Source organism: Siniperca chuatsi, linkage group LG23, assembly GCF_020085105.1.
Source record: "Siniperca chuatsi isolate FFG_IHB_CAS linkage group LG23, ASM2008510v1, whole genome shotgun sequence".
Lineage (NCBI taxonomy): Eukaryota > Metazoa > Chordata > Actinopteri > Centrarchiformes > Sinipercidae > Siniperca > Siniperca chuatsi.
The window spans coordinates 12036330-12054913 of NC_058064.1; the positions used below are offsets into that span (position 1 = coordinate 12036330).

The 18584-nt window shown below is 41.3% G+C and overlaps 1 long non-coding RNA gene across 1 annotated transcript in view; it reads left to right on the forward strand.

Moving 5' to 3' along the window:
* The window catches only part of LOC122871011, a 130986-nt gene that overhangs the window by 83670 nt on the left and 28732 nt on the right, over positions 1-18584 (forward strand). Inside the window, exon 2 of the long non-coding RNA XR_006376773.1 lies at positions 753-935. This is a non-coding gene — a long non-coding RNA (uncharacterized LOC122871011). The remainder of the gene's footprint in view (positions 1-752; positions 936-18584) is intronic.

The following is an 18584-nucleotide window of genomic DNA, read 5'->3' on the forward strand; positions in this document are numbered from 1 at the left end:
GGTGTTTGAGACTGATTTTTAGACTAGGCCAGAAACAAAAACAAAATCTGTAAGTCTACCATTTTATTCCTGGCAGGAGGCTCTGAAACAGTGTTTAGACCATTGGGGAAGAACACCCTGGGATGTACTGCTGCCTGTAAATGTATAACATCTATGGAAAACATAATAATAATAAAATGAAAAATCACATGAAGAAAAATGTATACAGTACACTGTTTTTGGTGTCTGGTCAGAGTGGAACCTCTATTAAATCATACAGCGAGAGTTGAAATAGCTTCCTGGGATATATTATCACTGACAACATTGGTTAACTTGAGGCTCATTGTCAGATCCTGTGGCTTGAAAGGCCTCATATGGATGTGTAGTTTTTGCTCTGGTTGAAAGAAAAGTGTTGAAAGACATGTATTTCATTAGAATTTTTTTTTGTGTGTCTGAAAATTATCAGCTAGTATAAAGTATTTATATGCCATAGTTTCATAGTTGGTAATTTACCTATTGAAGCCAGAGAGAACCCTTTCTCATAAAAGCTACAATTGCATGGTGTACAGGCTGCAGTATAGTACTGTCACCTTATTATCCCAATTCAAGGGCTGGTTATAGCAAATGGAGCTGTGGTATTATAGTGCAAGTGAGTGAATGACATTAATTTAACAAGTCAATTGTCAAATGAAATTCTATCACTTGGTCCCAGTCAGCATCCATGGCCTCCAGTGAATCATTTCTTTCTCTTTCTCTCTGTGTTTCCATAACAGTTGCACAGCGTGACTGGAAGAATGAACAACTGGCAGGGAGCTAAAACTCCCAGAGGACCCAAGATGTCAGCCAGATAGAACCAAGATGGAGTAAGCCATTGTTCTTCACAACAGGCTCCAATTCATCAAGTCCCGAAGCTCTGATTGCCCTCTGGGCCATTAGGCGGTGGAAAACAGGACCAGGTAGGACAAAGAGGAAGCCCTCACCTTGAATTAATTCACCCTACACATTGAGTTAACAAGGATTTGATGAACGTCTGATAAACATAGCCCTGCCAGGTCAGTCCATTTTAGATAAGGAGGGTTAATCAATTTACATCTTTTAGTTACAACAAGATGCCTGCTAACTGTTTTGTGTAGGCAAGCATAACTTATTCAGATTAATTGATGGGAGAAAAGGCACAAAGGAAAGTTTATGATTTATTAATATCTTTCCATAGTTTAGATGGCTACCTATAAAATGTTACCCAACATCTTATGAGTTTGTCATATCACATAAATAAGGTAAATAGAGAGCGGAAGTCGTGATGTCCTGGCTAGCTTCTGTAACTCAATCCAGTCTCTCATTCAGCATTTCTTTCATCAGTCTTTCTGAAAGAATGAAGTTGTTGTTCCTGGGGTTTACTGTCCATATTCTTAGACAAATTGGCATCCACTGCAGCAGTTTCTATAAGAAATTGAAACCTTAGTCTAAATGGTTTTAACAAGCCTTTTAACAAAGTTCAGCAACGTTAACTTTATGAACAAAGAAAAAACTACAGCTCCCATGAAAAAGTACAAGCGTGTCATCGTAACTTGGTTTCATTCGTATCCATAAATCTCACCAACGCTCACCAAAGTGCCTTTGAATGCTCATAAATGCTCCTATAAATCAGTTCAAGTATATGGGGCACTGCTCCTTTGCATCGAAAGGAGCCAGTTGAGGTGGTTCAGGCATCTCATCTAGATGCCCCTGTAAGGTTTGTGATAATGATTAATAATCAGATAAAAAGGCACAAAATTAAGATTTTACAACTTATAAATCTGTTACATACTGTAATTTGGGTAAAAGCCCTTTTCACTGTACTGCTCTCTGCTTTTGTAAGGCAATGTAGTGAATAATTTATTATGTGATATATACTGTACATGAGGTGTGGTGGCCTTTAATAAATCAAGCGTAACAATTTAGCTGTTGAAAACAAATTACTTGAATAATAGTGCCAAAATGGCTCAACACGTCACTAAACTAAAATAATCACAATCATCATGGTAATGAATGCCCTTGTGGGTGTTATCGCAATACACACCTTATCTGAGCTATTTGTCTGGGTAAACATGGTGTTTTGTAACAAGTACAAGAGGTATTATACTCAGTGATCCACAAAATGTGAGCAAAGATGGTCATACAGCACTTATCATTGCTATTTTTGATGTCATCTTGATCAGTTTTCACATATAATTCATTTAATGCCAGGTGACATTCAAATACTAAAGACATCGCATGTTGTTTAGAGATCATTCATTTCAGCATAAATTCCATATCAACTTCTTTGTGACTGACAACTAACCTGATGTTATCTGAATTGTCCTTAAATTATCTGGTACAAGTTGAAACAAGTGCTGAGAGGACAAGATGAGAGAGAGAGTGAGAGACACAATGGTGTTGTTCCTACTGTGGGATCCTTTGCACATGTTGATGGTGACCTTCTCAACTCATCTCACGTCAAAAGAAACCCACAGGAAGAAACATACATAGGATGATGTAGCCTCAGGGAACATTTCACGGTTTTAATGTGCAAAACGCTGAGATGCAATTGATTGATGTTTGCTGTGCAATTACAAACAGAGAGACATGGATTAAAGTCTTTCATTGAATCTTTTTGTTGTTGACATTCAGAATATTAAATTCCCATGTTACTGATTAGAGTTTTTCCTTTGAAGTGACAAAAAACAGATATTTCATGATCAGAAGGGAGATTAATTGGTTGCCACCATCTTAAGAAATCCTCATTAAGGGGAACCTCTGTGATATTAATTGGTGTAGTAGTGGTCCATTAAATTTTCAGTTTTACACTGTCAGTCAGTGTATAAATTATTTTGTCCAAATCCCTGGGAATAATACTTCATCAATGGCATTTTCTAACATCACCTTTGTTGAACAATATGCAAAGCTATTGTTCGTGGAATGAAAGCTTGATCACTCAATACATTTGTAGACCTATTGAACTCTGTCAGACAACTTGATTAATAAGGCTTTTGTTTACTCTGATGAACAACAATAACTCACTGCCAAAGCCTGTAACTGTAATACATTAAATGCGATGGCAGGTGCCTCTGTATGAATGAATGCTTGGCTTTGATGCTGCTGTCAAAATGTTTTAAAACAGTTGTAAAAAGGTTATATGGATCGATATTAACAGCCAAACAAATAGATTGCAGATTGGCTTATACCATTGGTTATAAAATGTTTTCTGGCATGCCCCCTTTCAGAAGCCGAAAAAAGTTAATGCCCCATAGCTTATAATTCATTCACTGTATGTGTATGAACTGAAGGCTAGAGATGCTGGTAGGTTTTGTTTTTTGTTTTTTACTTTGGACCTAGCAGTTTCCCCCATTTCAGTCTTCATGCTAAGCTAGACTTATTGTCTTATCGATCTTTTCACCTAACTCTCGAAATTAAGCGAACGATCACAAAATGTTGAACTATTCCTCTAAGAGGAGGAGTCTCCAACTTTATGACAATTGAATGGCTTCTAAATCTAGGTTTTTATCACCTTTTCTTTCATATTCTCCCACTGTATGCAAAAATGTATGCACACCTGCAACTGTAATAGACACTGTAGTTGTAATGGCAGGAACAATTTTGGGGTTCCCCATCCCGATCTGATCACCTCTCTTCTTTGAAGGGCACCCACTTTAAGGCAAACTTAAATTGCTCCCTTTTTCTCCTGTATGTGAGTAATCGATTCAATAGGAATTTGCTTGACCTTGGTTCAAAGAAAAATTACTTTTTTCCTCTTAGAAACAAAAGGGAGGGGGAAAAAAAGAGCCGCAACAGAAAAGTAAGATCCCTTCTTCTTTCTACAACTAACCTTCAGGCAAGGCTGAATGTATAATGTATTGTTAATCTATAAATAATTTCTGTTGGGCAACTTTCTTGGAAAGGGTGAAAAGCAAAATGGAATATAAGGTGATGTAAGAATTTGGTTTTTACAAGGTATCCGATGAAATCTGAATGTAAATTGAAACGTGTGAGTTAAAGGAAAAGAACAGAATAAACCACTCATCTCAGCTTCAGCAAGGTGTAAGTTCATTCTATTTTATGAAGCCATTAGATGTGGTGTGTTGATGTAAATTTATTTTGATATGCCAACATTATTTACAGACATCAATTCATTAATATTCATCTCTGCTTCAAGTCGCCCCAATGGTAACTAAGGCCCACCTGTTTCAGTGATAAAGATTGGATTAGGGTTGAGGAAGGCACTCAGTGAAGATGCAGGCGTTTTTCTTTTGGCAACGGTGTGAAACAGAACAGACTGTGTTAATCCTGAATGTCCAACCTCATTCAAACGGTCATTTATCACTCTGAATCTCAAATCGTGTGAGTGGAAAGGACCTGTAAGTATCAAATGGATCATACATGAGACAGACTTATTGTTTGTATGAGTTAATGGCTAAGTAAAGATGTTGTGTATTCTCCCCCTCGAATTAAGCCAATCAAACTAGAGAAACATGGACGATGTGTAATGACTGTGCTGATGTGTGTGTGTGTGTGTGTGTGTCAGGTTTGGCAAGGACAGACAGAGCTTGACAAAGAGCAAAAGAAAAGTGAGTCTGTAAACTGAAAAATTAAGAGTAAGCAAGTAACCTTGCTAATTCATGCAAAGTTTTCAACATAAATTTCCCTTCTTTCGAGAGGAGCTGCTATATGATAATTCTGCTACTCACCATTCAACATTAGTGATGGTCATAAAAGTATCAATACTGTGATACAATTTTCTTAGAAGCACCATTAATACTAGCTAAACATAAACAAAGCTCCCTTTTCTCTGTTTTGCACAAAATTCAACAGATTAATTTACTCCATTAACTGCTAATTGACGACCACAACAGCATTATTGGAAGAGATTAGCCATCACCTGACCACAGTCAAGCTATGCTTGGCCCCCACAGTGGTTCAGCAGAAACTGTAATATTATGCAGGAAGGCTGTCCGCTACCATGGTAATTTGTGCAAACATATCAGTGTTAATCAGGAGAAAGTGCCTGCAGAGCAGCAACAAGAGAGAAAGAGGGAGGGAGAAGTTTCAGTGAACCAACAGAATTTCACTGATGGATGATTTTCAGAAGGGCAGAAAGTATCCAGGTAGGTCACATATAGAGTCTGTGCACTCTGGACTACAGTCAATTGTACTGTTGACATCAGGTAAAAATCTTTTTGATTGGCAAAGTGGACGATTAGAAAAAAATGCAGTGATGGGTTTGTCCTTCTCTGAATAAGTAACAAAAACTGTAATGGTCAATATGATCCATAAAACTGAAGACATCAGAGAGGTCTTAACTTAAACTGGTAAACACAAAAAAGTATGGTACAGATAGTCACTGTTCACACACACCTTTTGCCTACCCTGCAGTGGCCAAAGAAATGGATGGCAGTTAGCCTAAGGGGGATTTTCCTCCCTGTTCATTTCTCTCATGCCTGGTTAAACATGATGCATTCACCCTGTCATGTCTACTTGTCCCCATGGAATCAGTGAGCCATGTACATAAATGTACAGTAGTAGCCACTGCAGAAGTATGCCATTCTGCATCCATCACTGCAGTTGATTAGTTGTCGGTAAGGCATTTATTTTGGATCATATCCTCAGTAACTGGATGTGAGGACGATTCCATTCTGCTCTCACCTGATATCAAAGCTTTTATCGGCTGTTATGTGCAGCCTTCCTTGTAGATGATGCAAACTGCCACTGCTTGATTTCAGAGTGATAGAGCCTCTTCTGCATCGTTTTATGTTGACACTGAACGCTAAGAAAGACAACCTTAATGCGATGGCCAGCCATGCTCTCCTCTGTATCCACCAGTTACCTCTTTAGAGAGTATATTATACATAAGTACTACAGGGCCGCTGTAGGAGTGTCTCTTAAACGGTACTACAGTAAAACGGTTATATAAACATGCTTGTTAAATGACTTCTATAAAGAATGTTCTTTACTGAATGTTTTTTGCATAACAATATATAAACTGACAATTCGAGAGAGACAAGTGCATAGGAAAAAAAAACACAAACAGGTAAACACCATACTGGGCCCTATTTTAAGCGCAACAACAAGAGCAAGGCGGTGCGTCTCGTACGTCTCCAAGCGCACCTGCTATTTTGGTTCATGTATGTGTACAAATAATAAAAAGCAGTTTATATGACCGCATCAATCTGACGCTATTTTTAGTTTTAATTCTACTGTATCTTGCGTCATAGGTGATCACCATAAAATGTGACACAACAGAATTTGCACCGTTATGTATTTCAAGAATAAAAAATGACGCCCCTTTTGCTAAAAAGAAAGTTGGAAAGGAAGCAATCACACACAGGATTGATGAGCCGCTGTAATCTGACGTCTCCCGCATACACAACAGAATACCAAGTTATAACCTACCAGTGTAGGGGTGTGTGTGGTTATTCTATAGCCTGGTGTCATTTGCAAATTATCTAATCAAGGTAAACACAATGGACGGCTGTGTGCAATGGCACTGAGCTCTGAAATGGCACATTTCCTGTCAGAGGCTGCAGATTTGTCAACATATCTGCTGCCTTCAGGCAGGAGAAGGTTTTCATACTGTATAAAGCAGCTGTGGACAACAGATACTGTAAGACTCACTCATATTAATTCATAGATAAATGCACTGATTCACCAGTGTTCCTGCTTTAACCACATTAAACATTGGAAGGTTGTTGCGCCACCATGAAAATAGGGCTCAATGTATGCACATGTGTTCCTGTATGTGGTGATCAATATCTCCCTGTCACAGTCTAGACAAAAGTGAACACTATAAGATCCACAAATGTAGTATTTGTTGCATTATATTTTAAAGGTATTCACTGAAAGACATTTAGTTCAACAAACATGGCAGGCAGAGATAATCAAAGTGATTTTGTGTTCAGTGACATGTTTCATCCCAGAGGAGACAGTTTGCTCTTCACACAGGTTGGCTACAGTGCTCGGTCTCAAGAGTAGACAGTCTCTGTAATTGCTTCATCACAACAACTTATCAATTTGTGTGTGCATACTGTATGAGTATGTGTGTGCCCATGTCTATGTGTGCATATGCTTAAAATTCAGGCTTGTGTGAGTGTCGCTTGGTAGATATGATGGTATCTCTGGGGGGCTTTATTCAACCCCATCTCCATCCTTTTCTCTCTCTCACTCTGCCTCAGTATCTGTGATCACAATGAGCCTGTGCTTTGTCTCAGCTCATGTTCCTGATAACCGCTAATGAGGAATTACAGTGACAGTCTCCCTGCTTGCCCCTCAGAAATGATTGGATGAATTAGTAATGAAATTCTGACACAAAGCAAAGGGTGTAAGGATGGGGGAGTGGACCTCACCAAGGATATTGAGAAATCCTCCCCTGTTTCGATAAACATGTGTCAGTGGTTGAAGACGTATTCAGATCATTTAGTTAAGTAAAAGTAGTATATTAGTAGTACAACACTGTAAAAATACCACAGGTAAATGTCCTGCATTCAAAACCTTACTTAAGCAAAGGTATGTAAGTATTATCAGCAAAATGTACTTAAAGTACGCAATCTGCAGAAAAATGGTCCCTGTCAGTGTTTTACTGTTATATTTGACATTTTTGGATTAATCTCTCTAAAAAGTCAATATTTCATGAGCTCAGTAAAACAGCCCTGTTTTCAACTTTGTGACAATGCATTTTGCAGCTAATCCAAGGTTTTTTTAAAAATAGTTTTAGTGTAAGAATCAGGAGCATTTTCCCAACCCATAAAGGAACACTTAATTCTTTAGTTTATCAGAAACATTCAAATTCTAAATCATCAAATTTGGACATACATGGTTTTCACTGGACAGGAATTGTGTGAAAAATGTTTTACCTGAAAAGTAACAAGTAACTATAGCTGACAGACAAATGTAGTGGAGTAAAAAGTATAATATTTGCCTCTGAAATGTAGTGGAGTAGAAGTGTGATGTTGCATAGTACCTCAAATTTGTACTTAAGTACAGTACTTGAGTAAATGTATTTAGTTACATTCCACCACTGGTGTGTGTGTGAGAGACCTGTGTTCATGGATTAAACTGTGTATAGCTGTGTATAAAGTGCATATAACCAATTTGTATCCTCTTTCTTCTCAACATGATCGTCTCTGCATAAAGCTTTTATCTGGTTTGACCTAATAACATGTGCACCACCCGGGGACTCCGTTGTTCTACTGGGGGACTTCAACGCCCACGTGGGCAACGACAGTGACACCTGGAGAGGGGTAATCGGAAGGAACGGCCCCCCTGATCTGAACCCGAGCGGTGTTCAGTTGTTGGACTTCTGTGCTAGTTACAGTTTGTCCATAACTAACACCATGTTCAAGCACAAGGGTGTCCATCAGTGCACGTGGCACCAGGACACCCTAGGCCGGAGGTCGATGATCGACTTTGTTGTCGTATCATCTGACCTCCGGCCGCGTGTCTTGGACACTCGGGTGAAGAGAGGGGCGGAGCTGTCAACCGATCACCACCTGGTGGTGAGTTGGATCCGCTGGCGGGGGAGGAAGCCGGACAGACTTGGCAGGCCCAAGCGTATCGTGAGGGTCTGCTGGGACCGTCTGGCGGAGCCCTCTGTCAGCAGGGTCTACAACTCACACCTCCGGAGAGCTTCTCCCAGATCCCGGGGGAGGTTGGGGACATTGAGTCCGAGTGGACCATGTTTTCCACCTCCATTGTCGATGCGGCGGCTCGTAGCTGTGGTCGCAAGGTTTCTGGTGCCTGTCGCGGCGGCAATCCCCGAACACGGTGGTGGACGCCGGAAGTAAGGGATGCCGTCAGGCTGAAGAAGGAGTCCTATCGGGCCTTGTTGGCTCGTGGGACTCCCGAGGCAGCTGACAGGTACCGGCAGGCTAAGCGTGCTGCAGCCCGTGCGGTCACAGAGGCAAAAACTCAGGACTGGGAGAGGTTCGGAGAGGCCATGGAGGAGGACTATCGGTCGGCCTCAAAGAAATTCTGGCAAACCGTCCGACGGCTCAGGAGGGGGAGGCAGTTCTTCACCAACACCTTGTGCGGTGCGGGTGGAGAGCTGTTGACCTCGACTGGGGATGTTGTCGGGCGGTGGAAGGAATACTTTGAGGATCTCCTCAATCCCGCTGTCACGTCTTCCGAAGAGAAGCGGAGGCTGGGGACCGGAGGCGGACTCATCCATCACCCTGGCCGAAGTCACTGAGGTTGTTGGCAAGCTCCTTGGTGGCAAGGCTTCGGGGTGGATGAGATCCGTCCTGAGTATCTTAAGTCTCTGGATGTTGTGGGACTGTCTTGGCTGACACGTCTCTGCAACATCGCGTGGCGGTCTGGGACAGTGCCTCTGGACTGGCAGACCGGGGTGGTGGTCCCTCTGTATAAGAAGGGGACCGGAGGGTGTGTTCCAATCACAGATGGATCACACTTCTCAGCCTCCCGGTAAGGTCTATTCCAGGGTACTGGAGAGGAGAATTAAATCCGATAGTCGAACCTCGGATTCAGGAGGAGCAGAGTGGTTTTTCGTCCCGGTCGTGGAACACTGGACCAGCTCTATACTCTCCATCGGGTGCTCGAGGGTTCATGGGAGTTTGCCCAACCAGTCCACATGTGCTTTGTGGATCTGGAGAAGGCATTCGACCGTGTGCCCGGGCGCTTTGTGGGGAGTGCTCTGGGAGTATGGGGTCCGGGGCCCTTTGCTAAGGGCTGTCCGGTCCCTGTATAACCGGAGCAGGAGCTGTGTTCGCATTGCCGGCAGTAAGTCAGACCTGTTCCCGGTGCATGTTGGACTCCGCCAGGGCTGCCCTTTGTCACCGGTTCTGTTCATAATTTATATGGACAGAATTTCTAGGCGCAGTCAGGGGCCGGAGGGTGTCGGTTTGGGAACCACAGGATCTCATCTCTGCTGTTTGCAGATGATGTCGTTCTGATGGCTTCTTCAAACCAGGACCTGCAGCATGCACTGGGACGGTTTGCAGCCGAGTGTGAAGCAGCTGGGATGAGAATCAGCTCTTCCAAATCTGAGGCCATGGTTCTTGACCGGAAAAAGGTGGTTTGCTCTCTTCGCGTGGGTGGGGAGTCCTTGCCCCAAGTGGAGGAGTTTAAGTATCTCGGGGTCTTGTTCACGAGTGAGGGACGGATGGAGCGTGAGATTGACAGGCGGATCGGTGCAGCGTCTGCAGTGATGCGGGCGCTGTATCGGACCGTTGTGGTAAAGAAGGAGCTGAGTCGAAAGACAAAGCTCTCGATTTATCGGTCAATCTACGCTCCTGCCCTCACCTATGGTCATGAGCTTTGGGTAGTGACCGAAAGGACAAGATCGCGGATACAAGCGGCCGAAATGGGCTTCCTCCGCCGAGTGGCTGGGCGCTCCCTTAGAGATAGGGTGAGGAGCTCAGTCACACGGGGGGAGCTCGGAGTAGAGCCGCTGCTCCTCCACGTCGAGAGGAGCCAGCTGAGGTGGCTAGGGCATCTGATCCGGATGCCTCCTGGACGCCTCCCTCGGGAGGTGTTCTGGGCATGTCCCACCGGGAGGCGGCCCCGGGGAAGACCCAGGACATGCTGGAGGGACTATGTCTCTCGGCTGGCCTGGGAACGCCTCGGGATCCCCCCGGAGGAGCTGGAGGAAGTGTCTGGGGCGAAGGAAGTCTGGGAGTCCCTGCTTAGACTGCTGCCCCCGCGACCCGGCCCCGGATAAGCGGAAGAAGATGGATGGATGGATGGATGGATGGATGGACCTAATAACATGCAGAAGCATGACTTAAGAGCTCAAATTAATTGCAACTCAAATCATGATAGAACACCAGTCATGTCTCAACAATCTCATTTTCCTCTCTTTGCTGTCATGAAACAGTTTATCGTTTGAATTTTTCAGTAATTAACACCTGGGCACAATATAACCAGCGGTGATTGGGGGACCATTTGTTGAAGGGATTCATTTAAGCATAATCTGTGGTTGGCATGCCAGTGTTGGCTAGAGCAGAGCTGAAACAGAAGGGAGTTATGTAAGATCAAGTTTCACTGTGTCCAGATTGTGGCTGCCAAGATCTGCACAGAAATAAGACAACTGCAAGAGGGAATATGCTTTACTGATTCCATGGCAATGGAAATTGTGTCAATTCCTGAAGGAACAGTTTGACATTTTGCAAAATATCCTTATACCTTTTCATCCTGAGAGTTTAATGAGAAGATCAATACCACAGTCAAATCTGTCCACATCTGTCTGTTAGCTTAGCATAAAGACCGGAAGCAGGGGGTAACAGCTAGCCTGGCTCTGTCCAAACAAAAATCCACCTACCAGAACTTCTAATCACAAATTAAAACATTATATTTATTTAATCCGTACAACAACCAAAGTGAAAAATATGTGACTAAGGTTGACAGGCAGCCAGCGGAGATGCCAGGAAGTCAGTGCACCCTGCCATGAAATAGTCCATCACATAACCCCACTGAAACCCACAAAATGTTGTTATTGCACTTCTTTTTTTGTGAAGATTAAACAAACAAGATATAATGTGCTGATTAGTGAGCTAGAGACATAGGCTAGCTGTTTCCCCTTTGTGCTGAGATAACCATCTCCTGGATGGAGCTTTATATTTAACGAGAGTGGCATTGACTGATTAGCACTCAAGAAAACAAATGAGCGTGTTTCCCAAACTGTTCCTTTAAGTTTTCTTTGTGATATTTGTGCGTAATTTGACACTATAGAGTGAATACGAGATAGTGATGGCATCTGTGAAAAGTCTTGCCGTAGAATATCATGGATACATGGTGTGCCTTTGCCCACTGATTCACTGATATCTGAGGTGTTTGAAATGGAGCACGCAGTGAACACAGCCAAGCTCCCACAGGTTCGGCAGATTGGTCCAAGCTGAAAGATCAGATAGCCATATGGTGGACCTGATGCTATATTGCTCATTCCCCGTCTCTCCCCTCCAACACAGAGCAAACTGTCCGACGATGAGTCAGGCTTCTCTTCTCTGTCAGTCATCCTCTCACATGGAAGAGACATCAAAGGAAACTTTGAGACTCAGCTTCAGACTGAATATTCTCTACATGCAAACACACAGCTGACCAAAACAAAACAGGTTAGTGCGACCGGTATTTCAAAAGAATTTGCAATTCAAATCACTGTCTCATGCATTCACTCAATATAATGAAGCTCGTATTTGTAGCTCGTATTTGTAGGAGCAGTTTAGTTTGTGAATTGTTGAGTGTGCTGTTTCAAGCCAGCAGAATTTTGTTTTCTTATAAGCCTTACTACACTATGTCTAATAGTACAACTTGGCCTCTGAAATGCAGAATCAGCTATTACTTAAAAATATGATTGCTGATACACTACCATCTCTGAACTGCTGACAGAGCTGGAAGGAAAGACTGATTTATTATTTTGCTCCTTATTGCTCCTTTGGGGGGGGGGGGTTAGGAGAAACAGGTCAGAATTCAGTAATCTCCAAATAACAAGCTGATTTATTTCTGATGAGACAAAGAAAAGACTATTGTGAGCAGAAAAATTTTCCTCTGGGTAAACCTGCGCAATCAATGCTGAATTGTGTGGTCAGTGCACAAAAAGGTGCAAGCTAGGTGTAGATACATGGTAACACTGAGAATGCATATATGTTTGGAACAGGTGTGTAGATGTGATAGCAGACATTGCTGTGGGTCTTTCTGGTTGTGTCTTGGCCTTAAAATGGCACCTTCTCACTTGACTAGGAATATAATTCTGATTTATAACAACTATCTGTGTTTTATTTTTGTAGTTTTTGTCATCATTCCTATCGGTAATGATAACATAGTACTCAATAAGTTGATTATTGAAATCTGGGAATGTAGCAACGTCATTAAAAAGAAGTCCGACAGGGACACAACAAGCAGTCAGATGATCATACAAGTTTAAAATGAAACCCCCAACTTAAGATCCATTTACTGTTTAGTTTTTGACCATAAAACATGGTCAGCAGACATTTCCCCAGTTTTTATAGAACTGTAGATTTTTAAACTTTCCATTATTCTGAGCACTTTTAGGCCTTTTTTATACATGTTGACACAAAACTTGAGTTTAACAGTTCATTCTTCACCTTAGAAACACAAGTTGAGGGTCCTTTGAGAGTCTTCACTTTTAAGCCATCATGGAAGAGAAACCCTTAAAGGGCTCAGAATAATGGGAAGTTTGAGCATCTACAGTTCCATGAAAAATAAGCAAACTCCTTCTGCAGATGAAGACTGTATGATACGATCAAAAGTTTCAGAACAAGCAAGTAAGTGGATCTTGACCTTCACCCAAACTGTCAATTGTAAACACCCATCACAGTTTACAGACGCCCTCGTGTTTCCTGCCCCATTGGACTTCATTGTAGCGATGTTGGCGCGTCCCCATATCTCAGCAATTACTTTGGTTATTACACTGTTATCATGACCGATAGAAATCATGGCCAAAACCACAGAGAAAAAAGACCCACATTGTAATAAACCAGAGTGATCCTTTAACCCAATCATATTCAGCCCTTTTCTGGCAGTCATCAAGCTATGCAATGGTAGTTACTGAAAACACCATTGGGGATCAATATATTGGATTCTGGGATAGTAAATGACAAATGAAAAGATGGGTTGATGTTGGAAACCCCACATGTACCCAGATGGCCTATTTGTATGTGTGGGCTATTTCAGTGGCTGCAACTATAAACAATTTTCTGCCATCTGCTGAGTGATGGATTTGAGTCCATCTGTCTAATCAAGCATCTCTAGATGCTTGTTCCTGGTTTGCACGAAGGGTGAGAAATGATAATCAGTAGCCATATGTTCACACATATGTAAATTTAAATTTGTACTGTATGGATTTTGAGTTAAATATTATCGCAACAAGAGCCTGCATCCTCTTCTTCATATGTATTATAGCATTCAGCATGTGGTAGGCCACACTGTGCTTATTTATTATTTATACACTGCAGGAGAGGGGATATTCCCTTATTGTACAGTGCTTCACCATGGAATATTAGATTTAACGTAAACTATTTTACAAAACTATTTTCTCTTCTCATATGGGAACCAGGGGAAAGTTTGCAAAGAATTCCCTGAGCACACATGCTGTATTTCAGCATTTAGAGAAATACACACATCCACACCTGGTGGTTGCCCAGTCTTTTGCTATATTCTCCATGTGAGAACAGCGCAGCCGCATTTATTGTTTTATTTTGGTGTGTTTTCAGATTTCTACTCTAAGTTATCTGAAAGGGAAATTCCACCAATTTTATACATCTGGATCAGGTCCCAGGGAATACTACTCAGTCTGTGAAAACAATTTATAATGTCCTCTGTGGCTCTGGAGGAACTTCAAGTCTGAGAAAATAACGCTACTGATGTCAGCAGTTACGCTGTGGTGACAAATATAATCTGGGGTTGGCATCCTGAGTCCTGTCTGTGGTTAGGTTTAGGTAACAAAAGCACTTTGGTTATATCCTGGCATCGCCAGACTAATTCACAAATGCGTATTAGTCTGGAACCTCTCAGTTTAGTTTCAATTTCCAACGGGCGCAGACCAAAATGCCTCTGGACACAATTGAATAGACCACAATCATACAATCATAGCAATGAAACGTGTGCCGTAGCGCTGAGCGGCACATGCAAATTGGGACGGTGCTTGGTCCATTTTCAAGCAGGAAAAAATGGCGGCCTGGTCGCAAACTTTCTAAAATTATAACTAAACAGTGCACTAAAATGTTTTTCTGAAAACATTTGAGGTGGGAAATAAGCAATGCAGTAACAGAATCTTGAAAATGCAATACGTTGTCAGTGATCATTTTACTGATACGTTCAGTATTAACATTTTTGAGTCTTATGTTAATTAACAACATTTCCTCATTATGTTAATAGAAAACATAATCCGGCCATTACATTTCTAACTATCAGTGATGTATGATTGTCATATTAACTAAAAGTTAACCACATATGTACTTGGGATTACATGTGACACTGTTATGGCCTTTGAATACTGCAAAAGGAGTCATGGCTGAATCACTGTTTGGAAATCTTGCAAATGATATATAGCATTTCTCTACCTGTGCTTCACTGGAAAAAAACATTGTACTCAACTGTTGATCTTCAATTGATCTGGTATACCAAAAACCTTTCATAAGTGCTTCCCTTTATAAAAAAAACCTGTGCTCTCCCTTTGCTCTTAGGTTGTTTGCTCTCCCAAGTGCAAGGTGAGCTATGCCAGGCATGAACTAAAATCACTGCATGCATAGTTCAGGTTCACAAGAGGATTGAGACTATGGATGATACATAATTGACTGCTATGCATCTACTTGAGTCAAGCACTTGAATCCATGTATCTGCACTTCAGTAATTCAGTTTGAGGTTTAGCCCTGCTGGCTGTAAGATTTTTTTGTCTTTTCAACTGAGTTTGTCCCTGTAAAATATGTCTGAGTGCTCCTCTATTTACCTGTACCACAAATCACCCAACCAACCCATTCACAACACCATCATGCAGTCTTGCACACACATACATATTACAGACTAGATGGCCAGACAGTTACATCTAACACATGTTCATACACACACACGCACTCACACACCACATACACACACACACACACACACACACAGAGGTGGCTGGCTAACAAGACAGTTTGACATGTGTGAGCAGGTTTTGCTGACCAGTGGGGGATTCTCACTGAATCCCACAGTAATTTAACTCTTGGCCACAAGTTTGGCTGTCAGAAGGGAGAGGGTGAGAGAAGAAGAGAGTGTGTTTGAGTAAACCTATGGGTATGGGTCTCTGTGCATGTGCACAGGTCTGCATTTAGCTCTAGTACATTTGTATTGTATGTGAACAGCGTCTGTCTGTCTGTGTCTCTAATGAGCTCTGTGGCCGAGAGTAAAGAGGCGCCTAAAGTGGTAAAAAATCCCTCATGACAAAGTCTCACACTGTGTGTGTTTGTGAGGGTGAGATTCATTGTGATTGTGAAAGATAAACAGAAAATAAGAAATAGAAACAAAAAAGTAATTATTAATATGACTTAATATTATTAATTAACTATTCTTAATGGATTTCCGTTTCTCTTCTGGTACAAGAACACGCAATATTTAGGAATGCTGGTACATGTGTGTTTCTGCGTCTGCTGTTGCAAAGCAGCTGGTGTGTACATTTTGATGTATCTGTGTGTGTGTGAATGTGTCAAATGTCCTGTTGGTGAAACCTGGTCGGCTTGATTGCCAGGGCTACGTGCCAATGTGCCTGGGTACATTACACAGCACTCAAACAGTCTCAACCGGATAAAACCAAAGGAACAAGACTTAGTCTGTGTGTGTATGTGTGTCTGCCTGCATGATATGTGTAAGTGTATGTGACTGTGTGTGTGTGTGAATGATCACAGAAAGATCACTGAGAGGTTGACAATTTTTGGAAAAAAGAGCCAAGCTCAGCTGTCTGACAAGTCTAATTGATGCACTGCCAAGAAATCTGTCACTGCACCGTGTCAACTAAGTTGCTCAGAGAAAAGTGGCAGGCGAAGGATGTGATATATTAGATTCATGGGCATTTAAGGCAGTTTTATTGCAAAGAAGGAAAGAAATGAGGATAGAAAGAGGGCATAAGCCAATAGAAATGTAGGGTGTACAGAGAGAGAAAATATAGATATATAACGTACATAGAGAAAAACAGAAAACAGCTAAACTGATACAAGACAGAAAGAAATAGCCAGCAATAAGACAGCAGTGTAAAAGGGAGAGGGGAAAAGCATACTACAGAAAGAAAAATGGAGACAGAGAAAGAGAAAATGCACAGAAAGAAACCATAAAAATTAAAGCAACGATTGCCAGTGGAAATCACAGGAGGGGTGGGAGTCTCAGAATCAACAGCTGAGTACTGAGTAAAATTTGTTTTCATAGAAACAGGACACCAGGGGTGAAGACGGATTAGTTTGAGAAATTCATGTCTCGCTCTTAGTAAGATTTTGATATGCCTGTCTGCCTGTTGCTGCGAGAGCTTAGTGACGCACCAAACATGTATGAGCTCTGTAATACATGTCCCCTTACCTGGCTTTGTTATGCTGTAATGACAGGTGTGGTTTGCTTGATATCACACTGGCTCACACTACCAATTCGGCCACTGTCGGGGTGTGTCTGCATTGTGATTTTCCGATGGGAAATTAACGCAAACTGCATGTGAAGAAATGGGAATGTGGAAAGAAAACAAGGAAGGAGGAAAGACAAAACAGCAAAATGATGTGAGAGTAATGAGCATTTGAGTAATTATAAAAGGAAAGGAAACAACAAGAATAGTCAAGAGAGTGTAGGAGCAAGTAAAAAAGGGAGAAATTGGGGAAAACCAGAAAGAATAAAAACAAAAAAAATTTAATTAAGCAGACAGATTTTGTAAATTGAAAAAGACAGATGTCTTTAGGGCCATATGTGTACCTAGAGGCAAGGTTAAAGGGGGCAAGGCCTATGCTTTAAGTATTCTATAATTTTCTCTTCCCATTGTTCCCAGCTCACTTATGTTTAATAGGGGATAAATGGAAAATGTTATTCTGTAGAAATGTGACTCCTTTTATTAATCCCTCTCAGACGCAAATTCCATTTTTGTATTTCACCACAGGGGTCAGAGGTCAGAGTTGTTAATCCTATGACCGCGTCTCTAGGCCATGTTGTGAATAGTGTATACCCATATCAGACTAAAAAGCTGACATGAGTGTCAGGTGGCATTGTTTTTCAGCGAAAAAGTCAGCGTCGGGAGGAGGAGGACACTTTAAAATAGGAGATTGCTGGTCATTTTTATGTTTCCAACCAACAACCAACGTTGTTTTTTTAAGCATGACCAGGATCGTTCCATAACCTTAACCACATGTTTATTGTAACAATGACGACGAAGGTCCCCTAACCTTAGCAAAGTAATCATTTTAACCCAAACCACAATGTTTCCCTAAACTTAACCAAGTAATTTTTGTGCCTAAAACTAATTTCTTTTTCAACAATGATTTGTAACGGTTTCGGAAGGCACAGAGTAATTATGTCATCCTGCTGGTAGAGGTGTGAAGTAGAAAATGCTTCTATGTGTCGTTCTGGAGGACATGGACAAACAAGGCATTTTGTTGTTTACTTTGGAGGACATGTTGTCAAGAAGATAATTAATGGTCTACACCATCACAAAGCAAACATTACCAAGAAACAAATGTAGTGTTTTTGTCAAAAAGGTATTTTTACATCATTAAAATACTTCATGATTACATCGCAATTCAGTTTAGTTTGCCTTCTCAGCCAATTATTCTTGTCTGTCTATGACAATGTGCATACCAGTGGTGGAGGAAGTATTCAGATCCTTTACTTAAGTAAAAGTAGCAAAACTGCAATGTAAAAATACTCCATTGCAAGTAAAAGTATGAAAAAATGCCCCTGTGAGTGTTATGTTATTATGTATTGTTGATTTATTACAAATGATGCAGTCATTTGTGAGTAGCATTTAACTGTGGAAGTTAGTCAAAGTGGAAATCATTTTAACTATTTTATATATGTATAATAAACTGGGTAGTTTCATCTATAACAATGCATCATATTTGATAAGTTCATCATGTGTTTTGAATGTAAAATTTTAATTAACTGAATTTTTTATCAGAAAAGTA